The sequence below is a fragment of the Tachyglossus aculeatus genome, chromosome 26, assembly GCF_015852505.1.
Source record: "Tachyglossus aculeatus isolate mTacAcu1 chromosome 26, mTacAcu1.pri, whole genome shotgun sequence".
Classification (NCBI taxonomy): domain Eukaryota; kingdom Metazoa; phylum Chordata; class Mammalia; order Monotremata; family Tachyglossidae; genus Tachyglossus; species Tachyglossus aculeatus.
This window is the reverse complement of record NC_052091.1, coordinates 2672073-2688385: the sequence shown is the minus strand read 5'-3', so window position 1 is coordinate 2688385 and position 16313 is coordinate 2672073.

Below are 16313 nucleotides of genomic sequence, written 5' to 3'. Positions count from 1 at the left end.
CTTGGAGAGGTCTGGCTATGCCCATTCCACCACTTACCTGCTGGATAGTAAATATGTACGAGTAAAATAAATAGAATAATAAATCTGAACAAACATATTATATTCAGGTGTTGTGGGAAGGGGGTAGGGCAGGGGGGATGGAGAAGGGGAGAGGAAAAAGGGGGCTCAGTCAGGGAAGGCCTCTTGGAGAGGTCTGGCTATGCCCACTCCACCACTTACCTGCTGGATAGTAAATATGTACAAGTAAAATAAATAGAATAATAAATCTGAACAAGCATATTATATTCAGGTGTTGTGGGAAGGAGAAGGGGGTAGGGCAGGGGGGATGGAGAGGGGGAGAGGAAAAAGGGGGCTCAGTCAGGGAAGGCCTCTTGGAGAGGTCTGGCTATGCCCATTCCACCACTTACCTGCTGGATAGTAAATATGTACAAGTAAAATAAATAGAATAATAAATCTGAACAAGCATATTATATTCAGGTGCTGTGGGAAGGATAAGGGAGTAGGGCAAGGGGGGATGGAGAGGGGGAGAGGAAAAAGGGGGCTCAGTCAGGGAAGGCCTCTTGGAGAGGTCTGGCTATGCCCATTCCACCACTTACCTGCTTGGATAGTAAATATGTACAAGTAAAATAAATAGAATAATAAATCTGAACAAGCATATTATATTCAGGTGCTGTGAGAAGGGGGTAGGGCAGGGGGGATCATCATCAATCGTATTTATTGAGCGCTTACTATGTGCAGAGCACTGTACAGGGGGGATGGAGAGGGGGAGAGGAAAAAGGGGGCTCAGTCAGGGAAGGCCTCTTGGAGAGGTCTGGCTATGCCCACTCCACCCCTTACCTGCTGGGTGACCTTGGGCAAGTCACCTTATTTCCCTGCGTCTCAGTTCCCTCCTCTGTAAAATGGGGATTGAGACCGTGAGCCCCACGTGGGACAGGGACGGCGTCCACCCAGATTGGCTCGCAGCCACGCCAGCGCTTAGTACAGTGCCTGGCGCGTCGAAAGCACATAACAAATCCCACAATTAATAATAATAATAATGATGGCATTTGTTAAGCGCTTACTATGTGCACTGTTCTAAGCGCTGATTAGCATCATCAATTATCATTATTATTATTAAGCGTACCCCCTGGCAGCTTGCGTGGCTGCGTGAGGGGGTCTCCCACGTGAGCGGGGGCCAACGGGCACCCCAAGGCAGGGAGAAGGCCGCAGGGGCGGGTGGGCAGAGGGGGTTTCTCCCCTTTTTCTCCCCTTTTTCTTCCTCTGACTCAACTCTTCTCCTCCTCTTCCGCTTCAAAGTAGCGGGTTCCCCCCCTGGGCCCAGGCTCTCCCCCAGAGAGGGAGCAGATGGTTCCCGGGCGTCTGTTTGGCGTCTGTGAGTTGCTTGTTTAATTACAACTAAGAGGAGAAAGCTGGCAGACAGCTGGCACTGCGGAGGGGCGAGAAAGGGAGGGAAAGGGAAGAGCCGGGGCAGGCCCCGAGACCCCCATCCCCAGCCCATCCTGCCCAATTCATTCACTCAACCCTATTTATTGTACTTCCCAAGCGCTTAGTACAGTGCTCTGCACATAGTAAGCGCTCAATAAATACGATTGATGATGATGATGATTTATTGAGCACTCACCCGCGAGCGAAGCGCTTGGGAGAGGACGCTATAATAATTCATAATTCTTTTAGACTGTGAGCCCACCGTTGGGCAGGGACCGTCTCTATATGTTGCCAACTTGTTCTTCCCAAGCGCTTAGTCCAGTGCTCTGCACACAGTAAGCGCTCAATAAATACGACTGATGATGATGATAATTCTAGACCGTGAGCCCCCTTGTTGGGTGGGGACCATCTCTATAGGTTGCTGAGTTGTAATAATAACGATGGTATTTATTAAGCGCTTTCTATGTGCCAAGCGCTGTTCTAAGCGCTGGGGAGGTTACACGGTGAGCAGGTTGTCTCACAGTCGTCATCCCCGTTTTACAGATGAGGGAACTGAGGCCCAGAGAAGTTAAATGACCTGCCCAAAGTCACACAGCTGGCAATTGGCGGAGCCGGGATTTGAGCCCGTGACCTCTGACTCCCAAGCCTGTGCTCTTTCCACTGAGCACTTACCGTGCGCAGAGCACTGTACTAAGTGCTTCTAGACCGTGAGCCCGTTGTCGGGGAGGGACCGTCTCTAGATGTTGCCAACTTGGACTTCCCAAGCGCTTAGTCCAGTGCTCTGCACACAGTAAGCGCTCAATAAATACGATTGATTGATTGATTGACCTCTGACTCCCAAGCCTGTGCTCTTTCCACTGAGCACTTACCGTGCGCAGAACACTGTACTAAGTGCTTCTAGACCGTGAGCCCGTTGTCGGGGAGGGACCGTCTCTAGATGTTGCCAACTTGGACTTCCCAAGCGCTTAGTCCAGTGCTCTGCACACAGTAATAATAATAATAATAATGATGGCATTTATTAAGCGCTTACTATGTGCAAAGCACTGTTCTAAGCGCTGGGGAGGTGACAAGGTGATCAGGTTGTCCCCTGGGGGGCTCACAATTTTAATCCCCATTTTACAGATGAGGGAACTGAGGCACAGAGAAGTGAAGTGACTTGCCCAAAGTCACACAGCTGACAGTTGGCGGAGCCGGGATTTGAACCCATGACCTCTGACTCCAAAGCCCGGGCTCTTTCCACTGAGCCACGCTGCCTCTCTTATTGAGTAAGCGCTCAATAAATACGATTGAATGAATGAATGAATGAACCCCCTCTCCATCCCCCCCATCTTACCTCCTTCCCTTCCCCACAGCACCTGTATATATGTATATATGTTTGTACATATTTATTACTCTATTTATTTATTTATTTTACTTGTACATATCTATCCTATTTATTTTATTTCGTTAGTATGTTTGGTTTTGTTCTCTGTCTCCCCCTTTTAGACTGTGAGCCCACTGGTGGGTAGGGACCGTCTCTATATGTTGCCAATTTGTACTTCCCAAGCGCTTAGTACAGTGCTCCGCACATAGTAAGCACTCAATAAATACGATTGATGATGATGAAAGAGAAGCTGCATGGATTAGGGGATACAGCGCAGGCCTGGGAATCGGAAAAACCTGGGTTCCGGTTCTGGCCTTGCCACCTGTTTGCTGTGTGACCTTGGACAAGTCAATTTACTTCTCCGGGCCTCAGTTACCTCATCGTTAATGAGGGGATTAATACTGGGAGCCCCTGGTGGGACATGGACTGTGTCCAACCTGATCAGCTTGGATCTACCCCAGCCCTTAGCACAGCGCCTAGCACATAGTAACCACATAACAAATACCATTAAAAAAAAAAAAAAAACCATGCTCCCCATGGCTGTAGAAACCCCAGAGAAGCAGCATGGCATAGTGGATAGAGCCAGAAGGTCATGGGTTCTAATCCTGACTCCGCCACTCGTCAGCTGTGTGACTTTGGGCAAGTCACTTCACTTCTCTAGGCCTCAGTTCCCTCATCTGTAAAATGGGGATTAAGACTGTGAGCCCCCCGTGGGACAACCTGATCACCTTGTAAATTCCCCAGCGCTTAGAACAGTGCTCTGCACATAGTAAGCGCTTAATAAATGCCATCATTATTATTATTATTTTACAGTGCCTGGCACAGTAAGCAGAAGCAGCATGGCTCAGTGGAAAAAGCCCGGGCTTTGGAGTCGGAAGTCATGGGTTCAAATCCCGGCTCCCCCACTTGTCAACCAATCGTATTTATTGAGCGCTTACTTTGTGCAGATCACTGTACTAAGCGCTTGGGAAGTACAAGATGGCAACATATAGAGACAGTCCCTACCCAACAGTGGGCTCACAGTCTAAAAGGGGGAGACAGAGAACAAAACCAAACATACTAACAGAATAAAATAAATAGAATAGATATGGACAAGTAAAATAAATAGATAAATAAATAGAGTAATAAATATGTACAAACATATATACATATATACAGGTGCTGTGGGGAAGGGAAGGAGGTAAGATGGAGGGGATGGAGAGGGGGACGAGGGGGAGAGGAAGGAAGGGGCTCAGTCTGGGAAGGCCTCCTGGAGGAGGTGAGCTCTCAGTAGGGTCTTGAAGGGAGGAAGAGATCTTGGACATGAAAGTCATTGAGGATTCAGAAGCAGAGTTAACCAGCTTGTTGGCTGGGTGACTTTGGGCAAGTCACTTCACTTCTCTGGGCCTCAGTTCCCTCGCCTGGAAAATGGGGATTAAGACTGTGAGCCCGCCGTGGGACAACCTGATCACCGTGTAACCTCCCCAGCGCTTAGAACAGCGCTTTGCACATAGTAAGCGCTTAATAAATGCCATTATTATTATTATAAGCCTAAACAAATATTATTATTATTTTTTATTAGGAGTGTCAATGAGCGAATTTAACTTCTCTATGCCTCAGGCGCCTCATCTGTAAAATGGGGATTCAGCAGCTGTTCTCCCATGGGACGTGAACCTCTTGACCGTGGAACTAGGGTTCGGGGGAACTATTTAAAGGATGTGCTCCCATCCCAAGAGGGGGCTGAGCAGCCACAGGCCAAAAAATAGCAAATTTCCGGGCGAGGAAGCCGGCCGCGAGCTTTCGGCCCCGTCGGCTCCGGAAACCGGCCTCTCCAGTCGAAATGCCCTCGCTCGGAGCCGATTCCTCACAGGAAGTTGGGAAGTGGGCACGGCCTTGTGGCTAGAGCCCGGCCCCGTGAGTCTGAAGGACCTGGGTTCTAATCCCGGCTCCGCCACCTGTCCGCTTCATGACATCAGGCGAGTCCCATCACATCTCTGTTGTTACCAACTTGTACTTCCCAAGCACTTAGTCCAATGCTCTGCACACAGTAAGCGCTCAATAAATACGACTGATTGATTGATTGATCTCTGTGCCTCAGTTCCCTCATCTGTAAAATGGGGATGGGGAGATTGCGAGCCCCACGTGGGACAGGATTGCGTCCAACGTGACAATCCCGCATCTACCCCAGCGCTTAGTACAGTGCCTGGCACATGGTAAGCGCTTACCAAATACCATAAAAAAAAATCAAAAACACAACACAACCAAAAGACATCACTCCTCTATGCCTCAGTTCCCTCATCTGTAAAATGGGGATGGGGAGATTGTGAGCCCCACGTGGGACAGGATTGCATCCAACGTGACAATCCCGCATCTACCCCAGCGCTTAGTACAGCGCCTGGCACATGGTAAGTGCTTACCAAATACCATAAAAAAAATCAAAAACACAACACAACCAGAAGACATCACTCCTCTATGCCTCAGTTCCCTCATCTGTAAAATGGGGATGGGGAGATTGCGAGCCCCACGTGGGACAGGATTGCATCCAACGTGACAATCCCGCATCTACCCCAGCGCTTAGTACAGCGCCTGGCACATGGTAAGTGCTTACCAAATACCATAAAAAAAATCAAAAACACAACACAACCAGAAGACATCACTCCTCTATGCCTCAGTTCCCTCATCTGTAAAATGGGGATGGGGAGATTGCGAGCCCCACGTGGGACAGGATTGCATCCAACGTGACAATCCCGCATCTACCCCAGCGCTTAGTACAGCGCCTGGCACGTGGTAAGCACTACCAAGTACCATAAAAAAAAATCAAAAACACAACACAACCAAAAGCCGTCACTCCTCTATGCCTCAGTTCCCTCGTCTGTAAAATGGGGATGGGGAGATTGTGAGCCCCACATGGGACAGGGATTGCATCCAATTTGACAATCCCGTATCTACCCCAGCGCTTAGTACAGCGCCTGGCACGTGGTAAGCACCTACCAAGTACCATAAAAAAAAAATCAAAAACACAACACAACCAAAAGACATCACTCCTCTATGCCTCAGTTCCCTCATCTGTAAAATGGGGATGGGGAAACTGTGAGCCCCATGTGGGACAGGGATTGCATCCAATTTGACAATCCCGCATCTACCCCAGCGCTTAGTACAGAGCCTGGCACATAGTAAGCACCTACCAAATACCATAAAAAAAAATCAAAAACACAACACAACCAAAAGACATCACTCCTCTATGCCTCAGTTCCCTCATCTGTAAAATGGGGATGGGGAAACTGTGAGCCCCATGTGGGACAGGGATTGCATCCAATTTGACAATCCCGTATCTACCCCAGCGCTTAGTACACTACCTGGCACACGGTAAGCGCTTACCAAATACCATAAAAAAAATCAAAAGCACAGCACAACCAAAAGACATCACTCCTCTATGCCTCAGTTCCCTCGTCTGTAAAATGGGGAAGGGGAGATTGTGAGCCCCACGTGGGACAGGGATTGCATCCAATTTGACAATCCCGTATCTACCCCAGCGCTTAGTACAGTACCTGGCACACGGTAAGCGCTTACCAAATACCATAAAAAAAATCAAAAGCACAGCACAACCAAGACATCACTCCTCTATGCCTCAGTTCCCTCGTCTGTAAAATGGGGATGGGGAGATTGTGAGCCCCACGTGGGACAGGGATTGCATCCAATTTGACAATCCCGTATCTACCCCAGCGCTTAGTACAGTGCCTGGCACATGGTAAGTGCTTACCAAATACCATAAAAAAAATCAAAAACACAACACAACCAAAAGACATCACTCCTCTATGCCTCAGTTCCCTCATCTGTAAAATGGGGATGGGGAGATTGTGAGCCCCACGTGGGACAGGGATTGCATCCAACTTGACAATCCCGTATCTACCCCAGCGCTTAGTACAGCGCCTGGCACATGGTATGTGCTTACCAAATACCATAAAAAAAATCAAAAACACATCACAACCAAAAGATGTCACTCCTCTTATGCCTCAGTTCCCTCATCTGCAAAATGGGGATGGGGAGATTGTGCGCCCCACGTGGGACAGGGATTGCATCCAATTTGACAATCCCGTATCTACCCCAGCGCTTAGTACAGCACCTGGCACATAGTAAGCGCTTACCAAATACCATTAAAAAACAAAAACACAACACAACCAAAAGACATCACTCCTCTATGCCTCAGTTCCCTCATCTGTAAAATGGGGATGGGGAGATTGTGAGCCCCACGTGAGACAGGGATTGCATCCAACTTGACAATTCCGTATCTACCCCAGCGCTTAGTACAGTACCTGGCACACGGTAAGCGCTTACCAAATACCATAAAAAAAATCAAAAGCACAGCACAACCAAAAGACATCACTCCTCTATGCCTCAGTTCCCTTATCTGTAAAATGGGGATGGGGAGATTGTGAGCCCCACGCGGGACAGGGATTGCATCCAACTTGACAATCCCGTATCATCAATCGTATTTATTGAGCGCTTACTATGTGCAGAGCACTGTACTAAGCGCTTGGGAAGTACAAATTGGCAACACATAGAGACATCTACCCCAGCGCTTAGTACAGCGCCTGGCACATGGTAAGCGCCTACCAAATACGATAAAAAAAAACAAAAACACAACACAACCAAAAGACATCACTCCTCTATGCCTCAGTTCCCTCATCTGTAAAATGGGGATGGGGAGATTGTGAGCCCCAAGTGGGACAGGGATTGCATCCAATTTGACAATCCCATATGTTCCCCAGCGTTTAATACAGCACCTGGCACATGGTAAGCGCCTACCAAATACCATAAAAAAAATCAAAAACACAACACAACCAAAAGACATCACTCCTCTATGCCTCAGTTCCCTCATCTGTAAAATGGGGAGATTGTGAGCCCCATGTGGGACAGGAATTGCATCCAACTTGACAATCCCGTATCTACCCCAGCGCTTAGTACAGCGCCTGGCACAGGGTAAGCGCTTACCAAATACCATAAAAAAAAATCAAAAACACAACACAACCAAAAGACATCACTCCTCTATGCCTCAGTTCCCTCATCTGTAAAATGGGGATGGGGAGATTGTGAGCCCCACGTGGGACAGGGATTGCATCCAACGTGACAATCCCGTATCTACCCTAGCTCTTAGTACAGTGCCTGGCACATGGGAAGCGCCTCCCAAATACCATAAAAAAAAAATCAAAAACACAACACAACCAAAAGACGTCACTCCTCTTATGCCTCAGTTCCCTCATCTGTAAAATGGGGATGGGGAGATTGTGAGCCCCACGTGGGACAGGGATTGCATCCAATTTGACAATCCCGTATCTACCCCAGCGCTTAGTACAGCGCCTGGCACAGGGTAAGCGCTTACCAAATACCATAAAAAAAAATCAAAAAACACAACCAAAAGACATCACTCCTCTATGCCTCAGTTCCCTCATCTGTAAAATGGGGATGGGGAGATTGTGAGCCCCACGTGGGACAGGGATTGCATCCAATTTGACAATCCCGTATCTACCCCAGCGCTTAGTACAGCACCTGGCACATAGTAAGCGCCTACCAAATACCATAAAAAAAAAATCAAAAACACAACACAACCAAAAGCCATCACTCCTCTATGCCTCAGTTCCCTCATCTGTAAAATGGGGATTAAGACCGTAAGACCCATGAGGGACAGGGCCCACGTCCAACCTGATTAGCTTGTCTCTACCTCAGTGTTAGTTCAGTGCCCGGCACATAGTAAGTATTTAACAAATACCGTAAAAGAAACTTAAAAAAAGGAAGTGGGATTAGTTTCCAGCACCCAGGCCGGAAGCCCCGTCGCTAGCAAAGCGACCCCAGATTATTCATCAGGCAAATATGGATGAGTAACTCAGAATTAGAAATAACAATCATTTTGATACAATCACCCCTCAGTGAAAGTTTAATTTTCAGTCCCTAGAGAACTTGCTCAGTGACACAGCGCTCGTAAGGAGGTCGCATTCATTTGTTCGATCGTATTTGCAGAGCACTGTTCTAAGCGCTCGGGAGAGCGCAATAATAATAATAATTGGCATTTATTAAGCACTTACTATGTGCAAAGCACCGTTCTAAGTGCTGGGGAGCATACAGGGTGATCAGGTTGTCCCACGTGGGGCTCACAGTCGTCACCCCCATTTTCCAGATGAGGTAACTGAGGCCCAGAGAAGTTAAGTGACTTGCCCAAGATCATCATCATCATCATCAGTCGTATTTATTGAGCGCTTACTGTGTGCAGAGCACTGGACTAAGCGCTTGGGAAGTACAAATTGGCAACACATAGAGACAGTCCCTACCCAACAGTGGGCTCACAGTCTAAAAGGGGGAGACAGAGAACAGAACCAAACATACTAACAAAATAAGATAAATAGAATAGATATGTACAAGTAAAATAGAGTAACAAATATGTACAAATATATATAGGCACATAGAAAGCACTTCACAAATGCCACAACCATAACAGCATTATATTATTATTAAGGCATATTGAATAGATCAGGTGTAACAAGTCTGACCTTGGACTTACAACACAACTGGTTCCTGAAAGACGCATCCTATGGGTGTGAATTTAAGTCGGAATCAGCCTTCCCCTCGGAATAATAATGACATGTGGCGGAGTCGGGATTCGAACCCATGACCTCTGACTCCAAAGCCCGGGCTCTTTCCACTGAGCCACGCTGCTTCTCCGCAATAGAACAACAGACAGGTTCCCTTCTCTCCACGAGCTCACAGTCTAGATGAGGCTGGGCACTGGTGTTGGCATGGCAAAGAAGGTGGTAAATAATAATTATGGCATTTGTTAAGTGCTTACTGTGTGCCGAGCACTGGGGTAATAATAATAATAATAATAATAATAATAATAATAATGATGGCATTTATTAAGCGCTTACTATGTGCAAAGCACTGTTCTAAGCGCTGGGGAGGTTACAAGGTGATCAGGTTGTCCCACGGAGGGATCACAATCTTCATCCCCATTTTACAGATGAGGGAACTGAGGCCCAGAGAAGTCAAGTGACTTGCCCAAAGTCACACAGCTGACCACTGGCAGAGCCGGGATTCGAACCCATGAACTCTGACTCCAAAGCCCGGGCTCTTTCCACTGAGCCACGCTGTTGTCCCACGTGAGGCTCACGGTCTTCACCCCCATTTTACAGATGAGGTAAGTGAGGCAAAGGGAAGCGAAGTGGCTTGCCCAAGGTCACACAGCGGACAAGTGGCGGGGCCGGGATTAGAACCCACGTCCTCTGACTCTAAAGCCCACGCTCTTTCCACTGAGCCACGCTAAGAACTACAGATTCATTCAATCTTATTTATTGAGCGCTTACTGTGTGCAGAGCACTGTACTAAGCGCTTGGGAAGTACAAGTCGGCAACGTATAGAGACGGTTCCTACCCAACAATGGGCTCCCAGTCTAGAAGGGGGAGACAGAGGACAAAACAAAACATGTAGAAAGGTGTCAAAATCGTCAGGACAAATAGAATTAAAGCTAGATACACAGCATTAACAAGATAAAAAGAATAGTAAATATGTACTAAACGTTTTCCAATGGCTGTTAAAACACTGTCCAAATATTTCCTAACATAGTGTTGTGATGACCCAGCCAAGAAGAAAAAGTCTCAGATAGAGCACGATCTCTGGGGGTCAGAAGGACCTGGTTTCTAATCCTGCCTCCACCTCTTACCTGCTGTGTGGCCTTGGACAAGTCACTTCACCTCTCTGAGCCTCAGTTACCTCATCTGTAAAAAGGGGAGTAAGACGGTAAGCTCATTATAGGCAGGCGACATTTCTGCTAACCCTCCTGTATCATACTCTCCCAAGTGCTTAGTACAGTGCTCTGCACATAGTAAGCACTCAATGAATCAATCAGTCGTATTTATTGAGCGCTTACTGTGTGCAGAGCACTGTACTAAGTGCTTGCGAAGTACAAGTTGGCAATATATAGAGACAGTCCCTACGCAACAGTGGGCTCACAGTCTAGAACGGGGAGACAGAGAACAAAACATATTAACAAAATAAAATAAATAGAATAGATATGTACAAGTAAAATAAACTGATTGATCTTGTATTTACCCCGGTGCTTAGTACAGTGCCTGAAATATAGTCAGCACTTATCAAAGAGCAGCGTGGCTCAGTGGAAAGAGCCCGGGCTTCGGAGTCAGAGGTCATGGGTTTGAATCCCGGCTCTGCCAATTGTCAGCTGTGTGACTTTGGGTGAGTCACTTCACTTCTCTGGGCCTCAGTTACCTCATCTGTAAAATGGGGATGAAGACTGTGAGCCCCACCGTGGGACAACCTGATCACCTTGTAACCTCCCCAGCGCTTAGAACAGTGCTTTGCACATAGTAAGCGCTTAACAAATGCCATCGTTCATCATCATCATCAATCGTATTTACTGAGCGCTTACTATGTGCAGAGCACTGTACTAAGCGCTTGGGAAGTACAAATTGGCAACATATAGAGACAGTCCCTACCCAATAGTGGGCTCACAGTCTAAAAGGGGGAGACAGAGAACAAAATCAAACATACTAACAAAATAAAATAAATAGAATAGATATGTACATTATTATCATTATTATGGAGCACGGGCTTGGGAGCTAGACACTCATGGGTTCTAATGCTGACTCCGCCACCTGTCCACTGAGAGACCCTGGGCAAGTCAATTCCCTTCTAGACTGTGAGCCCACTGTTGGGTAGGGACTGTCTCTATATGTTGCCAACTTGTCCTTCCCAAGCGCTTAGTCCAGTGCTCTGCACACAGTAAGCGCTCAATAAATACGATTGATTGATTGATTGATTCTCTTGGCATCATCTGTAAAATGGGGATACAGACCGTGAGTCCCATGGGGGGACGGGGACTGTGTCCAACCCGATTTGCTTGTATTCCCCCAGCACTTAGTATGGTGCCTGGGACATAATAAGCACATTACAAATACCACATTATTAATTAATATTATTATCAAATGCTATAAAAAAAGAACCAACACCAACACAAAACCTTTCACTCGCTCCTCCCCCAGGCTTCCATCGTTCTCCTGACCCCTTTCTAACACCAAGAAGCCACCCCCTTCATCAATCGTATTTATTGAGCGCTTACTATGTGCAGAGCACTGTACTAAGCGCTTGACTCTCCCGTCTCCTCATGGCCCCTCGCTCCATTTGGTTAGGAGAATTTTGTCCCTGCTTCCATAGCCAGGTGCCCACGGCCCTCCAGAGAAGGATGAAGACGGAAAAGAAGAAAGTCCAAGGAGGCTGTCCCCTCTTCTTCCTTTCCTTCATTCATTCGATTGTATTTATTGAGGGCTTACTGTGTGCACAGCATCATCATCATCATCAATCGTATTTATTGAGCGCTTACTATGTGCAGAGCACTGTACTATGCGCTTGGGAAGTACAAATTGGCAACATATAGAGACAGTCCCTACCCACCAGTGGGCTCACAGTCTAAAAGGGGGAGACAGAGAACAAAACCAAACATACTAACAAAATAAAATAAATAGAATAGATATGGACAAGTAAAATAAATAAATAAATAGAGTAATAATCATCATCATCATCATCATCAATCGTATTTATTGAGCGCTTACTATGTGCAGAGCACTGTACTAAGCGCTTGGGAAGTACAAATTGGCAACATATAGAGACAGTCCCTACCCAACAGTGGGCTCACAATCTAAAAGGGGGAGACAGAGAACAAAACCAAACATACTAACAAAATAAAATAAATAGGATAGATCTGTACAAGTAAAATAAATAAATAAATAAACAGAGTAATAAATATGTACAAACATATATACATATATACAGCTGCTGTGGGGAAGGGAAGGAGGTAAGATGGAGGGATGGAGAGGGGGATGAGGGGGAGAGGAAGGAAGGGGCTCAGTCTGGGAAGGCCTCCTGGAGGAGGTGAGCTCTCAGTAGGGCCTTGAAGGGAGGAAGAGAGCTAGCTTGGCGGATGGGCAGAGGGAGGGCATTCCAGGCCTGGCACTGTACTAAGCGCTTGGAAGAGTACAACAGAACAATACACGGACACATTCCCTGCCCACAATGGGCCTACAGTCTAGAGTGGGGAAGACAGACATGAATAGAAATAAATAAGTGACAGATCTGGACCTAAGTGCCGTGGGGCTGGGAGGGGGGATGAATCAAGGGAGCAAGTCAGGGCGACGCAGAAGGGAGTGGGAGAAGAGGAAAGGGGGTGCTTAGTCAGGGAAGGCCTCTCAGAGGAGGTGGGCCTTCGATAAGGCTTTGGAGCAGGGGAGTGTCATCGTCTGTCAGATTTGAGGAGGGAGGGAGGCGTCCTCTGCCTCTGCTGCTGACCCTCCCCGCATCCTTGTACTTCCCAAGCGCTTAGTACAGTGCTCTGCACACAGTAAGCGCTCAATAAATACGATTGATTGATTGATTGATCCTCCCCGTCTAGACCCCCAAACTCCACCGGTGGTGTCAGGAGCAGCAGTAGCTCTCAAATGGAGTCCAAGAGAGGGGACGCAGGAGGAAGCAAGAAAGGATTGGGAACCAGGGAGACCCAGGAGTGAGCTTGGGGGGCTCCCTTTATTCACCCCCCACCCCAACACCAGCCCCACAGCACTTGTATCCCTATCCATCATGTATTTGTTTCTATTAATGTCTGTCTCCCCCTCTAGACCGTGAGCTCGCTGTGGGCAGGGACTGTGTCTGTTGTATTGTTGTGTTGTCCTCTCCCAAGCGTTTAGTACAGCACTCTGCAAACAGTGAGTGCTCAATAAATATGATTGATTGATTACTTGAAGGTTTGGACTTGGGGGGACGGGATGGGAAAGCCAGGGGCTGGGAACAGGGGACTCAATCAATCAATCAATCGTATTTATTGAGCGCTTACTGTGTGCAGAGCGCTTGGGAAGTCCAAGTTGGCAACATATAGAGACAGTCCCTACCCAACAGTGGGCTCACAGTCTAAAAGGGGGAGACAGGGAACAAAACCAAACATACTAACAAAATAAAATAAATAGAATAGATATGTACAAGTAAAATAAATAAATAAACAGAGTAATAAATATGTACAAACATCTATACATATATACAGGGAAGGCTGGATGAAGGTGTGAGACTACTTACTGGGATTACTAGCCCTATTTTCCTCTTCTCATTCATTCATTCCATTCATTCAATCGTATTTATTGAGCACTTACTGTGTGCAGAGCACTGGACTAAGCGCTTGGGAAGTACACCCTCCTGCGTCACCCTGACCTGCTCCCTTTATTCATCCTCCTCAACCTCCAGGCCCAGAAGTGCTTATGTATAAATCTATACATAAGGAATCTATACGTTAGGGAAGCAGCGTGGCTCAGTGGAAAGAGCATGGGCGCTGGAGAGCATGGGTTCCAATCCCGGCTCCGCCAATTGTCAGCTGTGTGACTTTGGGCAAGTCACTTCACTTCTCTGGGCCTCGGTTCCCTCACCTGTAAAATGGGGATAATAATAATAATGGCATTTATTAAGAACTTACTATGTGCAAAGCACTGTTTCAAGCGCTGGGGTGCTTACAAGGTGATCAGGTTGTCCGACGTGGGGCTCACCGTCTTAATCCCCATTTTACAGATGAGGTAACTGAGGCCCAGTGAAGTGACTTGCCCAAAGTCACCCAGTTGACCAGTGGCAGAGTCGGGATTTGAACCCGTGACCTCTGACTCCAAAGCCCGGGTTCTTTCCACTGAGCCACATTGTTTCCCGGGATGAAGACTTAATCAGTGCCATTATTATCATTAAAAAGTACGACTGACTGAATGTATGAATGAACGCCACACCCAAGATGGCGGCCTCTGCCTTCCACGACGGCGGCCCGGCCGCACTCAACATGGCCCCGGCCGCGCGTCCGAGGAGGGCGGGCAGCTCATTGGCTGCCTCGCGCCCCGCCCCCTTTCCCGCAGGCCAATCAGCCGAAGGCTGGGGGGCGGGGCCTAGAGGTTGCCAGGGCAACGGTCGGAGAGGCCCCCGGAAGCGAGCGCGGCAAGGAACAAACCTGGAGTGCTGGGGGTGGGATGGGGCGGGGCAGCGTCAATTCATTCATTCATTCATTCATTCATTCATTCATTCATCAATCGTATTTATTGAGCGCTTACTGTGGGCAGAGCACTGTACTAAGCGCTTGGGAAGTACAAGATGGAAACATAGAGACAGTCCCTACCCAACAGTGGGCTCACAGTCTAGAAGGGGGAGACAGAGAACAAAACCAAACATACTGACAAAATAAAATAAATAGAATAGATAGGTACAAGTAAAATAAATAGAGTAATAAATATGTACAAACATATATACATATATACAGGTGCTGTGGGGAAGGGAAGGAGGTAAGATGGGGGGATGGAGAGGGGGACGAGGGGGAGAGGAAGGAAGGGGCTCAGTCTGGGAAGGCCTCCTGGAGGAAATGAGCTCTCAGTAGGGCCTTGATTCATTCATTCATCCATCCATCCATCCATTCATTCATTCATTCATTCAATCAATCGATCAATCCAGGTTTCTCGCTGCCCGGGCGGGATGGAGGGCGGCGTGGAGGCGGGGGCGACGTGGGGCGGGGGGGGGGGCGCGCGGGAGAGTCGGGGAGGGTCCCCCAAAGACGAAGGGAAGCAGTGTGGCTCGGTGGAAAGAGCGCGGCCTTGGGAGTCAGAGGTCATGGGTTCGAATCCCGACTCCAAAACTTGTCAGCTGTGTGACCTTGGGCAAGCCACGTAACTTCTCTGTGCCTCAGTTACCTCATCTGTAAAATGGGGATTAAGACTGTGAGCCCAAAGTGGGACAATCTGATCACCTTGTATCCCCCCCCTCCCAGTGCTTAGAACAGTGCTTGGCACATAGCGCTTAACAAATACCACCATTATTATTGTATATAATATATACATATTACATAATATATACATATTATTGTATATATGTCTGTACATATTTATTGCTTTATTTATTTATTTATTTATCTATTCTACTTGTACATATCTATTCTATTTATTTTATTTTGTTAGTATGTTTGGTTTTGTCCTCTGTCTCCCCCTTCTAGACTGTGAGCCCACTGTTGGGTAGGGACTGTCTCTATATGTTGCCGACTTGGACTCCCCAAGCGCTTAGTCCAGTGCTCTGCACACAGTAAGCGCTCAATAAATACGATTGATTGAATCCCGGCTTCACCACTTAGCTGTGTGACCTTGGGGAAGCCACTTAACTTCTCTGTGCCTCAGTTACCTCATCTGTAAAATGGGGATTAAGACTGTGCGCCCCAAGTGGGACAATCTGATCACCTTGTATCCCCCCCCCAGCGCTTAGAACAGTGCTTGGCACATAGTAAGCGCTTAACAAATACCACCATTATTATTACTATTATTATTACGAAGGGAGCGAGGGCGGGAGTGCGCATGCGTGGGCCGCACGCTCCTCTCGGGGCGGGGTGGGCATGCGCGGAGGTGGAAACCCCCCCCCCTCCCACCAGGGGCCGCGGGAACGGCACGGCGCATGCGCTTTGAAGGGGCGCGCGTCTGCGCATGCGCTAAGGAGG